The 14378-nt window shown below is 39.8% G+C and overlaps 1 protein-coding gene across 1 annotated transcript in view; it reads left to right on the forward strand.

Annotated features, from left to right (window-relative positions):
- The window catches only part of LOC124183428 (alkaline phosphatase-like), a 237491-nt gene that overhangs the window by 123187 nt on the left and 99926 nt on the right, over positions 1-14378 (forward strand). Inside the window, exon 5 of the mRNA XM_046571910.1 lies at positions 1563-1773. The gene's annotated coding sequence lies outside the window, so the exon portion shown is untranslated. The remainder of the gene's footprint in view (positions 1-1562; positions 1774-14378) is intronic.

The raw sequence follows: 14378 nt of genomic DNA on the forward strand, positions 1-14378 counted from the left end.
GAGCGAAACCCACCCGCCCAGGTTCGACCGAACTAAACCAGCCCCCGATTTTCACCGGGGACCAAAAACCCGTATCCTTGGCATAGTTTCACGCCTGTCGCAATCCACGTGCGCGTATTAAACGCCACCAAGAAACTGGGTTCGTTGTATCTTCGTCGGGGTTTCGTTACACGGGCTTGCACCGAAGGAACGAATTATACGAAGCTTCGATCAAGGCGACCGGTTAAACTTCGTTCCTGACAAGCCGGTATATCGGAAAATTGACGGATTCTAATTTTTTTCGACACAGGTCGCTTCGATTGGTGTCGATAGTTTGAGCTTCGTAAATTATAATTTCGTCACTTTCCAAGCTTGATCAGCCTGTACTGTTGCATGGATTTTGGAAAATGGTTTTTTTTCGGATGATTTGTTATTGCGATGGGTTTCAACGGGAGAATAATTTTTTTTAGTTTATTTTGGTAATTATCACGAAGAAACTAAAGATGATACATTTTTTTCTATCGTTCGTTCGCTAATAAGTCAGGAAAAATTTTTATTTACAGACTTTTCCACACTAAAACGAGAATTGTATGTTTTCTGAGTAAAATTATTTCCAAAGAAGCTCGAAAAACAGTTTTTTCGCGATAAGTTTCATCGCCGTGAAAAGGGAAGAGTCCGTCTGACAAACTTCCACGATGATCTGAAAAATGGTCGTGTAAAAAATCTAAAACTGACAGAACTTGACACCCAAATGAAAAAGTTTTCAGAAAAGTACTAGAAAAAAAAATTTGCAATTATTTCATAAATAAATTTACAAACTGGGAAAAAGAAAATCATTTATTTAGAAAAAATAATAAAAATGAAAAATTATAGGTCTGTCGATAAAACATTGAAAATCGACTTATTTCCGGTAAAACCGGAAGTTCAAATTAAGCGGAATACGGTGATTTTTCACGCTCATCATTTGACCGTAAAATCCTGTAAATTTCAAATATTTTCATCCAACCGTTTCCGAAATCATCGCGGGAGATTGTCAGGCAGACCGACGGACCGAAATTTTCTAAAAACATGTTTTCGGTATCCTGAAGGTTCGAAAACGATGATTCGTTGAAATTAGAAAAAATAATTTTTGCCCGAATTAATAATTTGGTAATTTTTTTCCTGCCTCACCGGAGCTTTTTTAGTCGAATGTAACTGGATCAGTTTCAGTGAGATATCTAAAAGCTCCGTTCAATTACTGTTTTCTTTCAACACTTCTTTGACCGGACTATCGTTCCACACATCCTTAAATAATCGGCAACAAGTGCCGATAGGATTTCGACGAGCCTCCTTTTCCCCCAACGTTTGCCCACTCACGTCGAAGGCGAGGTATAATCCGAAAATTCCCGGATCACGCGATTATAGTAATCCAGAGAATTGCATGAGGATCATCAGGGATGTTAGCACAGACCCGAGGATCTGCGAAAGAAACAAATTACCAATATTGGACGAGGAATCGACGCTGTTAAAAATAAATAATAAATATTTTATCCAGTTCCTTGGTTCTTTTTCTAATTGTTTCCTTTCATTATTTCTATTTCCAGAACAAGTTTGGATCGTCTGATTCTCACGGTCCGTTCGATATAAGAATACTCGTTTGAAGCTGCTCGACGAAACCTATGCATATGAATACTGAAACGTTTTCAAGAAGCACCTCAGTGAATTCGACCACCTGCAGGCAAGGTTGAACCGTTCTACGTGTACTTGCAGTTTAATTAAACCGGGAACGCCTGCACGGGATCGCTTCGATACACGGTACATTCCCATCTATACCTACATATATGCATGATTCCATTACGTTGCCAACTATTACGGAAAATTGTAGCTTAACATGCCGTCGCCTTGCCCAAAGGTGAGTCAAGCCAAGTGTACCGGTTACTGACTGTTCTCGGTTGTATCCGATCCTTGGCGTTCTAAGATTACGAAAAAAAATAAATTTCATCGGAAAATTCACAATTTGTGCCGTGATTTTATAATTATGGAAAATAAAGGGGTCAATAATTGGGTCTAAGCTTGTCGATAACTGGTAGAATCGTCTTGCGTATCGTTACTGTAGCAGGATCGTCCGACTTACCGAGAAAAATTGAGTGACGTTGACGATGCCGCGTTGCAGACCGGCCTTGAAATTTATCGGCCAAAGTTCTATCTGGCTCAGAAACGTGTCGACCTACCGATATTAAATTGGGTTTTTTTCACTTGAAACGTCAATTACCCTTGCGAAGCTGGAGGTCGTAAGAAACGACATTGACAGCAGGAAATTCTCACCTCTCGAACATCCCGAGGAGACAGACGCGACCGCGATAATTCCAGAAGGTTTCTTCTGGTTCTTTGATCCTGAAAATTCGGTGAAAGGAATTGATTATCGCAGCTAGAAGTCTGCGAGCTTGCAGCTTCCGGCAACTCCTCAATGAAGGATAAAAGTATGATTACACCCTGTTACAGGTGCGACGGGTGCGCTGAAAGGAGTTTAGCTGCCGCATCGCTCGTTATTGCAAAAGTTCCCGCGGTCTGAGTCTTGTTAAAATTCCGTAAGGGACTCCTGCAGAGGTCCCGAAGGACGTTCGCGTCTTCCCGTACGGTTATATCTGCACCCACGTACTTCTGGACATCGTTTTTCGCGTTTTCACGTCCGGTGTGCACCGGGAGACTAACTTGTAGTCCCGGGACTCTGCTAGCCGATAGATTTCCTGCGGCACGCGGTTTTTCCCACCGGGATGCTTCGAACCGCTCTGCTTTAGTAAATAACGCCCGGTTGCAGCAGATTGAAATTTACAGATACTACACGTGATTCTCGGTTGGTTCTACGGGAGGTTAGAGGTGAGGAGAACTATCCGCGCACGCGTGGATTTTCGACTGAAACGGTCTCCATCGCCGTAAAACGACAAATATTATAATCGTTCAACAAGTAACCACAATCGCGCTAACAAGCAATCAGGGTTCAATCTCATTAGCGCTTTATTTTAAATGTGAATTCAGGATTCAATGTGATTGCCGCTTTTTTTGTTTATTGTCAAATTTTTGCTACAGCAACGCCATCCCAATTCTACTCTATTTTATGTATACTTTCTGTACAAGGAGATAGTCCTCCTTAGGGGGTGTCCAGTAATTACGTGATTAACATGGGGGGGGGGGGGGGGGGGGGGATTCAGCAAAATCTCATAAAATTTCATTTAAACGGCGAGGGGCTGTGAATGAAAATCTCGCGTCAACTTTTTAATTAGATAACATAGATAACAGATAACATTTTGCAGTGCAAAATCAATCCCGGACAGATACGATATTAAATATTAGGTATTCGGTGGTATGAGGCAAAATACATAAACATATAAAATTAGTTTATCCGTGTGAAAAGAAATTTTTAAAATTGGTTATTTTGCCGACCGTCGCAGTGACCTTCCCCCTTAACATGTAATTACTTGCTTGTGAAAGTATCTCAAGGTTCGTGAATAAAATCGAAGACTTGAAACTTTTTCGAATAATTGTAATATTTTTGTACATTTCTGTACATTTCTGTTGCCACTATTATTATTTTTATTACTAATTTCTTTAGTAAAGATGTAATTTTCAAATTTATTCTAAAGTTTAACGCAAACGTGATGAAATTGATAAAACATGTAGCAAAATTTCACCGATCATTGCGGTTTCGGACGAAATTCAAATGAAATTTACCGGTAAAGTTTTCGTCCATATACTTGTATCTGAACCAAGGATCAAACGCTTTGTAGCACAATGAATTCTTCCTTTTCTCTCCCCCTCCCAATCTGTTAAAGGTTCGTCCGAAGCAGACCGCGTGTTTTTCATTTTTCTCTCTTGTTACTTATTTCTAATATCAGAGGCAAATAAACGACCCGTTCTCGGCAATATTGAATTTCAGCATGAATCACGGAAGCAACGGGGGGAATAACCTTTACTTTGGAAATTTCCTTACCTGTGAAATGACATTTTGGCCTCTCTTGGAGAAGCTTAAGAGGCGGAGCAGCCAGTGAACGATTACGAACGCTGCTTTCCAAGCTTTAACCACATTTCTCGAACTCTCGTCGCCGGGAACGTTGGATGTTGATTTTAAAAAAAGTATAAGCTGGTAGAGACTCAGGGGGCTGTTTATCCTGACGAAAAGTTGGCAAGCCGCCAGTTGGGTTCCGTAGCTTTTGCTTACGTCAGCTGCAAACTCGGCTACCCTCCAGTGTTGTTTCGTTAACTCTCTCATTTCGCGCACCTTCACCGAACCCTCGACCCGTGCCAGATGCGGAAGATTTCGACCCTTTGAACTCAGGACCCCGACGATGCGGGTCGATCTCATCTCACCTGACTCCTCAGATTTATGAAAGGATCTTCTAGGTACCTGAAGATCGCACAAAGATCTACAAACATCTACGTATACATACATAGTTTGTTTTAATTATTACGCAACGATAATTGTCGAGATTTTCATCATTGTCACTCAACCGTTCTGCCCAAAAAGCTTATGGGATTTATGAAAAGCACTCTGCTAAATACCTGCCAAGGTAATTCGAGTTACAGTCGCGAGCTCTGCGTTGTATTAGATGTAAAATTATTCTCGGTCAAATCAGCGAGTTTAGACCAGTCAAAATTACCGGTGTTGGAATTTTATTTAAAAATTCCTACTTCCCGTTACATTTTCTCCCTCGCAACGATGTAATGACTTTTACAACGATAGCTAAACGAGTAATATAATGAATTTTATTGTTGTTTTATTAGACTGGTTTTACAATTTCATTTTGATATTCCTACTCTCACAATCAGTGTTACATTTAACCTCGGTAGTTCTAGTCTTGAAACACAGCGTAGTAAAATACCGTGGGTCCGAGTTAAACGGTGCGTATCGATAACAGTGGCCGTCTTGGATAAGCATCGGGGTGAGGTTAATTTGAAAGAAAAATCATCTCTCGAATCGACGTCGAGAGGGGATAAGGACATGTTCCGGGACTGTCGTTTAGCGGGTATTACAAACCTCTTGGGGCGATATTTTGGGAGAAACACGAAGAGGCTGAGAGCGGAGGCGTTCAAGATGGCTGAGAGGGCGTCGGGCCGCCAACTCTAAAGCAAATTGATTTCGTGCTGGCTGTTTCTCTTCTTCGATGGCTTTGAACGCGGCTCTCGAGGCCGCAGGTTCGAGGTCTCCGAAATCTTCCGAGAGGCTAATTTCTTTACCGCAAGGATGGTGCGAGGGTTGCCAATTTAGCCGCCCCCTAGAATCCGAACGTCGGTCGGCCCTCGTTCCCCGATTATAGTCGCACTCGTTTCTCTCCTTTAACTCGAAATTAATTAAACCCTGCCGTATATTGATCGGGCAAGACGGAATAAAATCCCTCGGGTATTTGAAAAAGGGATCCGCCCGATCGTACCAAGGGTGGATCGCCAACGGCGGGCGCCGAAGACGATTGACTCGGTGACGCCGGTCCTCGACTGCTTTGGAAAACTCCGAGATACCCTGATTAATATCCATCAATCCTCTCTCCACGATCCAGGAAAACGCCGCGAACTGACCCTGGAACAATGCCCCGTCGTGTCGGAATCTCGACTCATTTTCAGCGCCGGTTATCGCGACTTTTTCTATTTTCAATACTCCGTGTAACTCCCGCCAGCAATCGGCATTTCTAATAACGCGGGTATTACACTTATTATTATTATCATATAATTCTTCTGCTGCAGGAAACGTTCGACTGGTTCTCCACCATGCACAATTTTCATTCAAGCGATATTACATGTATGCATGTGTATGGGACATTCCACGTCGAATTAGCAGACCGTGTACTTCACCTCCTTCGATTTTTAACATTTTTTACTATCATGTTCTTACCGACCCAAAATAGTCTCGGGATTTATTTCGGATTCTGTTCAACGTCTCGTGAAATTCATAAAAAATCGCGGAAAATTTCGAAAACTTCATTTTTTTTTTTTTTTTTTTTTGAACCTGAAAAAATGAACACTGATTCTATGATGTGAAATGTAATTTTTGAGCACCACACGATAATGGGATGTAATTTTTTAGACTCATTGAAATCGAAGAGGACGAAGTATATGGGCTGCTAATTCGACGTGGAATGTCCCATATACACGTATGTGAATACGTAGGGAAATTGTTCATCAAGCTAGTTCTTGTGGTTTGCGAATGAAAACTTTTTTTTTTTTATCGATATTGGAATTGAGGAAAATTGTATAAAGAGCCGCTGCAGCTGGTGAATCGCTTGAATGGCTCGCTTCTTAATCGTCTGCCGGATATGAGGATTTGATATAAAATAGCGTCGTTTTGGAGACAATGCTTTTATGTAACGTGCGCGCAAAAGCTGCGCGTGAAAATTTAATAAATCGGGAAGAATACGCGATAAATAATCGACGCGGGGAGCTCGTGTTTCCAGTTCGATTCGCTTCCGTGGCCCATTGTTCAATCTTGGAACAAAAACTGCAAGCTATGATGCATCCGTATTATTGGAAAAAAAAAAAAAAACGAGGCTCGAATCGCCGGGGCTGACAACCAGGTTTCGGACGGACGTTCTCATCGCTCAAACCGAAGGCAAAGAGAGAGAGAAAGGCGGAAAAAAGTCGGATCAACCTTTGGCCAATCTACGGTGAAATCGGGAAATAATGAAACCAAATTCACGAGATCATTTTGCGCGGTTGGTTGGCCGAAAGTCGTACTTTTCGTTTATTTCATTACGATGTGACCGTATTAGTTGAGTATTTGTTTAATTAATGTATCTGCGAGCCACAAATATGTCTTAAAAAATACGAAAATCAAAGATACGTGGACTATGAAGGAAAGCTTTAGATGCGAATATGATGAAAATAAAGTGTTTCGGTAAATTTTGTAGAAAATAGTTCTATGATTGGAATTAACCATCCATCGTAGAGTGAAATTTAAAAAAATCTACCTGCAAGCTTTGAACAAATTTGAATAGATTCGAAACGCAGCATCGATATGAAAGCTTTCGTTTAGCTTACAAACGTAACAATTTGGTGTATGCTCAATTATCCGACTATCTCGCAGTAGAATTATTAATCCGTATCAATTTTCAACCATTCAATCCAACTCTCGAAGCAAAGTATAAATTTTTACACCGTTTAAGTTTGGTAGCTTTTCTTATACCTCAACGCAGATCGGCGCCATTTCCGCCCAGACCTCGAAGCAGGCGAATAAGATCGTCGAGGGTGAATCAAAGCTGCCGAAAAATACCGTCGAGACTTTAACGACAATTCCGGTGATCAGGAGAACCGGGTAAATCGATATTTGGCGATAGTAATTCCAGGACGATGTTTGGGAGCCTCGATGAGCGGTCAGAATCGCTTTGGCCTCCGCGATGCTCGTTGCTATGAGCTTTCTGTGCTTCCAACATACCGCCAATATCGTCAGCTGATACGCGAATCTCGTTACGTACTTTACCGCGACTATCGCGTCGCTTTTTAAATCCAGAGTCTCGAGAAGCGTCGCGTACTGAAAAGTTAAATTAAGTATATCGCAATTTAGCACAGATGCTGAAAATGCGTGGCGTAAGAAAGAAATTCAGGAAAAATCGGACACATGTTATTCTATTTGCGAAAAACGATGCGAGCATACACGAGCTTTTCAATTACAATTATATTATACCTCGTTTGAAATGGATCCGCTGCTCGTCGCGCAATGGGCGAAAGAAACGGTGACGTGAAGAGTTAAAACAACATTGGTTAGGTACAAGATAAACGGCAGGAGCTCTCTCTTTGTTAAAACTGAATTGTATACGAGACAACCAAACAGTTTAGACATCAGAGAGACGCTGTTAATCAAAAGTTGGCTCATTCTCAGTGTTATTTCTATCTCTCTTTCTCTCTTTCTCTTGGACCCAGTGTCGCTGCTCGCTGCGGCTGAGCTGCGGTGAAAGGAATATTTATTAACGCGATGTTAAATGCGGCTGTGGTATACGTATCGTATAAGGTATAATAATTCCCACTTGCGATTAGGCGTGAGGAACAGCTTGTATGTAAAGGGGGTTGAAACTCTGCCAAACTCACCTATAATTATATATAAATATAAATGCCTTACCGTGCGCCTATATAATATCTATTTGACGACTGCAGCCTGTAATCGCAAGGTTGAATACGAATCGTACATGTCAATAGACATAATTTATCTTTATACACCTTTGTAATGTAAAAATTTATAACCCGTATCGTGATTTTCGTCTGAAATACTCATCGCGACATGTTTTTCGACCCCCGTTATTCAATTCGTTCTCAAATTCGTCTCGTTTAATATATTAATTCCGCATGAAAGCTTCTTAAGGGGGGGGTTAAAATCATATCCATTCATAGTAGTTTTTTATTTTAAAGAAAATGACACACATAGAGTAATTCGCGATTGAGGGCTTTCTTATTTATAGTTTCAACAAAATTTTATAAAAATATTTTGGGATTGAAATTCAACGATGTAGCTACGACGACGAATCGATAAACGAGTTTAAATATTGTGTCCCAATTTCAAGTCGATCGGATAAAAATTTTCCGCGGAATCTGCGCCACCGGATTTAAAGACGCGGTCCGTTTGCTACGTATATGCAACGTACTACCATTTTGTTATTAATTTCAATGAAAAAATTCTAAAATGTTCTTCAAACTATGAATAACAAAGTCCTCAAACTCAAATTGCTCCGAGTGTTTTCATTTTCTTACAACGGGAAGAATATTATCGAAGAAATGAAAATGACTAGATAAAAATCGTCGGGGAATCTAAATTCGCGCGATATTTCATTGAAAATTCCTTCCGCAATCTTCTTTAAATTATACGTCACGACAAAATTCAGGTGATACGAATAATGTAGGACACGAAATAATTAACTTTCGCAAATTTTTTGCACAATCCGCAAGAGACTGCAAAAAATGTATCGCATCGCAGCGTTTCTCTCGGAGCGTTTCGTTCGACTCTAATTGTGTTTATTAATTAATGGAAAACTCGACCGGCCTCGCAGAGTGAGAGCTGCCTGTTCAACTCAAGCCTCTGAAATCTCAGAGGATCAAAACCGCAGCGCTGATGGATCTACTTGCTTTGAGCAGAAGCTGCCGGGTTCAGAATTCGCTGCCACGTTTCGGGCCCTGCAGCGGGACGCAATATGGCTCCGAGTACATTATATACACGTACCTGTGTACGTATCTACATATGTATAACTGCAGGAGCCTGGGGTCGAAATTCGTTTCAAGCCCTGCGTGTATATTATTCTTTTTTCGCAAAAATTTCGGACGAGACTACCGCGTAATTAGAAAATGAAAGGGTCGTATATATTTATAAGTGTGCAGGGTGTACGTTTGTTTAAAATATTTTTCAAACCTCATTTTTCTTATTCGGTATATTTTTAAATTCCAGCTTTTTTGCAAAAGCTCGATTACCCCCGTTGTGAGAGAATAACTACCGACTGAAGAATAATCAATTTTTATACTGCTTGGTTCTTTTGTTTTAACTCGTGCTTCGTTCTGACTTCGTAATATCCCGATATAGAAATTTCTACTTGAAGGGACAGTGCGAGAACATTTTACTGACGAATATAAAATTTTACAACGAACGATCTTTGTTCTATAAATGTATATCGTATAATTTTTTTTAACATCCTTACGAACGCTATCAATTTTTTATGACAACGACAGAGGTGTAACAAAAAACTCAATGACAATAATTATTTTCTAGCACAAGAAACAAAAAACTAATCCTCGCATGTTGAAACAAAATTTTGAGTACATCGACAAACTGTAATAGTTATCGGAATGAAAATCGAGAGAATTATGTGTCAGATAATTTATTGGTGAATTTATTTTCGATATTCAACCGAGTCACGTATATAATTTGAAATTATGTTTGGCATACCGCACTTGTCCGGTATTATTGAACGTATACCCGAGCTTCACGAAGGATGAAATCAAATCGATGATTTATTTTCCATCGCCTTCCAACAGTCCGTAAGAACTTGGAGCTAAGAAAGAATTCGTCCCTTAACGTTACGACGGAGTAAAATTTCACTCGCGACTGACGCCAGGCGAAAAGTTAGGCGTTAAGCCTCGAATTGGGAGATCAAATTATTGGCTTTTCCTTTTTTCATCAACAACCGAAGTATCGCTGTCACTTATTCACGTCTTTAGCTGTTACGGCCGGTTCTTACCAGGCCTCAGAATGTCGCGTACAATGGGTGGAAAATTGCTGCCGATGAGTAACAGCTTAATTCGAACTTTCATTGAATATACGTGTGACGGTAGAATTTCGCTTTGACATGAAAATTACCAGAATACCATGAAACGACCGCAAATTCCTGCTCTTGATACGTCATATCTCTTGGAAAGGTTAATTTGATTATAGTTTGATGCACCTATTTTTTTACAGTTTCATAATTTGCCTGTGGTTGATTAACTCGATTGAAACTATGTACAGTAGTTTAAATTCACTGATGATATAAAAGAAATCCGAAGGCATGGTATAATTTGATTCCATTACAATACGGTAGAGCCTCGATTATCCGAACCGTGACTTGACTTATCCGAACGGCGTTTTGAAAAAAATACATTTTCAATGCGAAATGTACATTGTTGCTCGTTGAAAAATGTGGACCAGCGGTTGGTCAAATGACAATATACGACCTTACGAAACTAAAGTAACAAAATAATCGCTCGGTCTTTGAAAAAGGTTCGATGTGTGTTTAGATGATTAATACGGACTGTTCGTCGATTGAAATTTGCGTTGCATACATCGTTATACCTTAAGATAAAAAATTGAAAAAGGCTCGGTCCCTGTTAATTCGTATAATCAAGGTTCTACCGTACGCTACTTTGCAAGAGAGTTGCAGGCAACCGGATGTCGTCCCGGTTTCAACGGACTTCAGACTTTAGCCGCTCGTGTAAACCAGCGATAGCGAACTTCCGGAGATTTATCCATCATCCCATCCTCTTCTTCCTCTCGAGCTTTTTCAGTCCGGTAACCATGTACGTGTTGCTAGTTACGTCAAAGATTCGAGAGGCTGTACCGCGTGCATATAACTCGCCATGTGCAGTGCAGATAGCCGGTCAGAATCTCTTGAAAAGTTTCGTAATAAACTTATCGAAGTTGATTTTTTTTTTTTTTTATTCTCCTTTTTATCTCCCACGGAAAGGCACGCCCTCCGCAATAGTTGCAAAAATATGGAAAAATATTCCCGGGCGAAGTATTCCCAGCTGCATAACGGGAAACGCGGTGTTGCACAGTCGCACATCGGATGCAACGTTACGCTTCAGCGGGGGATGGAATGGATTATATCCGGCATAATATATATATATATATATATATGTGTATGTATATTTATACAATATACGTAGAGAGGCGCCTTCCTCTCTTCCTCCATTTCTCACACACTCCCGTTTCTCTATGTAATACACAAATGTACGTGCATACACGTACATAGGTGTGCAGCATCCGCGGCAACTGCAAGAAGCGAAACTATTTCCAGTCGCCGAGTTGAAATTCCGATGAACCACGCCGATAGAATTTTAGAGTTTGCACTGACTTCGGACGGCTGGTCAGCCTGTCGGGAATCCTCCTGGGGCTCGATGTCGGGATTGCCCGACGTTCGATTTCGATAATTTGAATGTTTACGCCCGAACTTTTCACCCTTCCAACTGTCTGGTCTGTGCAGTCGGTTTTTTACTCTCGTATAGAATCTCGACTCTCGAACAGCGAGGCTTAATATATTCCAGGGATGTTCGGGTGTTCCTTACTAAAAATGATCATGCGTTGAATTTTAAAACGTTACGACTGAAATTCACGTATGATTTATTTTAACAATTTGATAATATATACTGAAAAATTTCAAAGTCACGAATCATCAGGTATATTTGATCAAAAATCATGTAATCAACCATATAGTGAATTATATAAATTTTAATCTAGTATATCTGATGATTCTGGATTTTGCGATTTGTTGCATTATTTGTTTGTAAATTTTATCGAATTCGCAAGACAAATCGTGTTATAAATTATTATACACGTGCATTTCAGTCGTAACGTTTTATAATTTAACACATGATTATTTTCAGTAGGGTTTCGGTATACCGAAACCCTTTATCGGTCGTTTCTTTGAAATATGTTACGGTATGAGCTTTTAATACCGAAACGCCGAAACATCGAAGACGTTCAAATTCTTGCTGACAAAATTAGTGGAGTTTTATTCACGGGGATCTGTTTGATGAGATACATGTAAAGATATTCCGTTTATCAGTATAGTTTAGACACATATTTTAATACTTCTATGTTCATTAGGTATCGGAATTGAAATTTATCCCCGTTGCCTAGTTTTCGTTTTTGCAGGAACAACACTTTTTACGGAAAAAAACATGATATTTTGATTTTTATCGAAACGACGGTATTTCCGTACATCGAGTGTGGAAAATCGGTATTAAATTTTTCGATACCGAAGAGCCCTAAATTTTTCACCCCTCTTTTTATATCGCGTTATCGCATCGCATCACACGTCACTCCAAACCCTAACGAGCTTACGGCTTCGGATTTACTCCCAAATTGCAAAATATTGTCGCCTTTTTTCTCCAATTTAATCATTCCGCGATTCCGCACCTTTTATTATAAAACTGAAACGTGCAGATAATAATCTTCGATAATTTGTAAAACGCGCGCAGCTTTTCCGTAGCGAAGTCGCAAAGCTAGCCGGCTGACAACGAACGGTTTTATCGCCAATAATTCGCGCCTCTTTAATGCTACCGAAAATCACTCTATCCAAGCCAAATGACCGCGCCTTTTATCGACTTTCTCTTCTTCCGTACAATTCGCAAGTCTTAATTGGTTCTTCCTGTTTGCTGATTGTTTTTTTTTTTTTTTTTGTTTTTTTTTCTCATTTTCCCCTATCCCCTACTCGATTTATTTTTAGGGCGAATAAAAGACCGCCGAGCTCTTTCCGTCGGCGTAAAATGTAGAGAAATTAAACGGAGATTCTGGTTTAGTCGCGCGACGCGATAATCCGAAGCCAACAGGTGCTAAGCAGACCGGCTAGTCGGCTGGCATATACCTAGATATTAATTAGAAAAGACGTGTAACTATAACTCGTTATAATTAGCAGTGCAAAGTTGAAACTTAACTGCTGGGTTAATACGGCTATGTTTCTACGATCTATAATATTATAGGTACCTACGTATATCCTGTAGCAACCCACCCTTCCACCCTTCGGCAAGTTACGATACAAAATTTCGCTCGCTGTAATCCGAGTAGTGCCACATGTGCGCCCGAATTCTGCATCAGGGGTTAGAAATTTATCCATCCTTTTCTTATCCAGCTCTTCGTTTGTCATCAGATATAATTACGCGGTGAAAATATTTTCTCTCTTTCGGTGCACATTAAGCGGTGTGTGAATTTTTCTAAACATCTGCAAGTGCATTGCGAACACAAAGAGTGTGTAATTTTAGACGCGTTTGTTACGTTATAGAAGAGAAAAAAAAAAATATATACATATATATAGAAACGCCGAGGGTTGGAACCCTACAGAAAAATTCAAGTGGTAAAAACTTTGTTGTATCAAGTCGATGACCGTCCGTTTTAAAAGGTAAAATCAAGTTTTTCGTCGCAGGATTTTTACGATCGTTTTCCGCAATTAATTATACATGCATTTGTTTGTACAAACGGTACAAAGGCGAGTGGTTTATAGCAGTGCTCCTCGAATTGCAGGAGCGAGTGCAAGAAAACGATGAAAGAGAAGGATGAGGAAGTGAGAAAAAGAAAGGAAAGATTAAGGGGGAAAGAGGGGAAATTCTTAGGGCGGTACAAGGCGAGTAATTAAAACTTATGATCATACTTTTTACGTTAATTACTGTAATTGCGAAAGTTACGTAATATGTATAATAAATGGAGGCGAGAACGCATCGGCTAGAAAGTAACTGCGTGTGCACATAATAAAATGTATAAAACAATCTCTACTTCAATCGCATATAATACCTACCTACTTTTTGTGGAGTTGTAAAAAAATCTCGGTTAACTTCGAAGCTTACCGATTGACAAAATAAATGAAACATCGAGTCGGATTGACATTTCCGTTTTTCACGTACAGAAAAGAAAATTATATAAATACGTGAAAAAAAAAAAATATAGAAAAGATGGAAAAAATTAGATCGTCAGTCTGGAGCAACTTGTTTTCACTCATCCTCTCTTTATCTTTTCATTTAGCACCCTTTCTTTCAAATGCAATATATAGAATTTCGATATTAGACAATTTTTCAACAACCAAATATAACCTACATATTTACATCGGAAAATTGCCAAGGCTCTTTAAATTCCGATCGACATCATTTTTGATTAGTTTCATTCGCCGATGAAATGTAAACATCGAAATTTATTCATGGCATATATATTTTGT

The sequence above is a fragment of the Neodiprion fabricii genome, chromosome 5 (genome assembly GCF_021155785.1).
Source record: "Neodiprion fabricii isolate iyNeoFabr1 chromosome 5, iyNeoFabr1.1, whole genome shotgun sequence".
In the NCBI taxonomy this organism is placed as follows: Eukaryota; Metazoa; Arthropoda; class Insecta; order Hymenoptera; family Diprionidae; genus Neodiprion; species Neodiprion fabricii.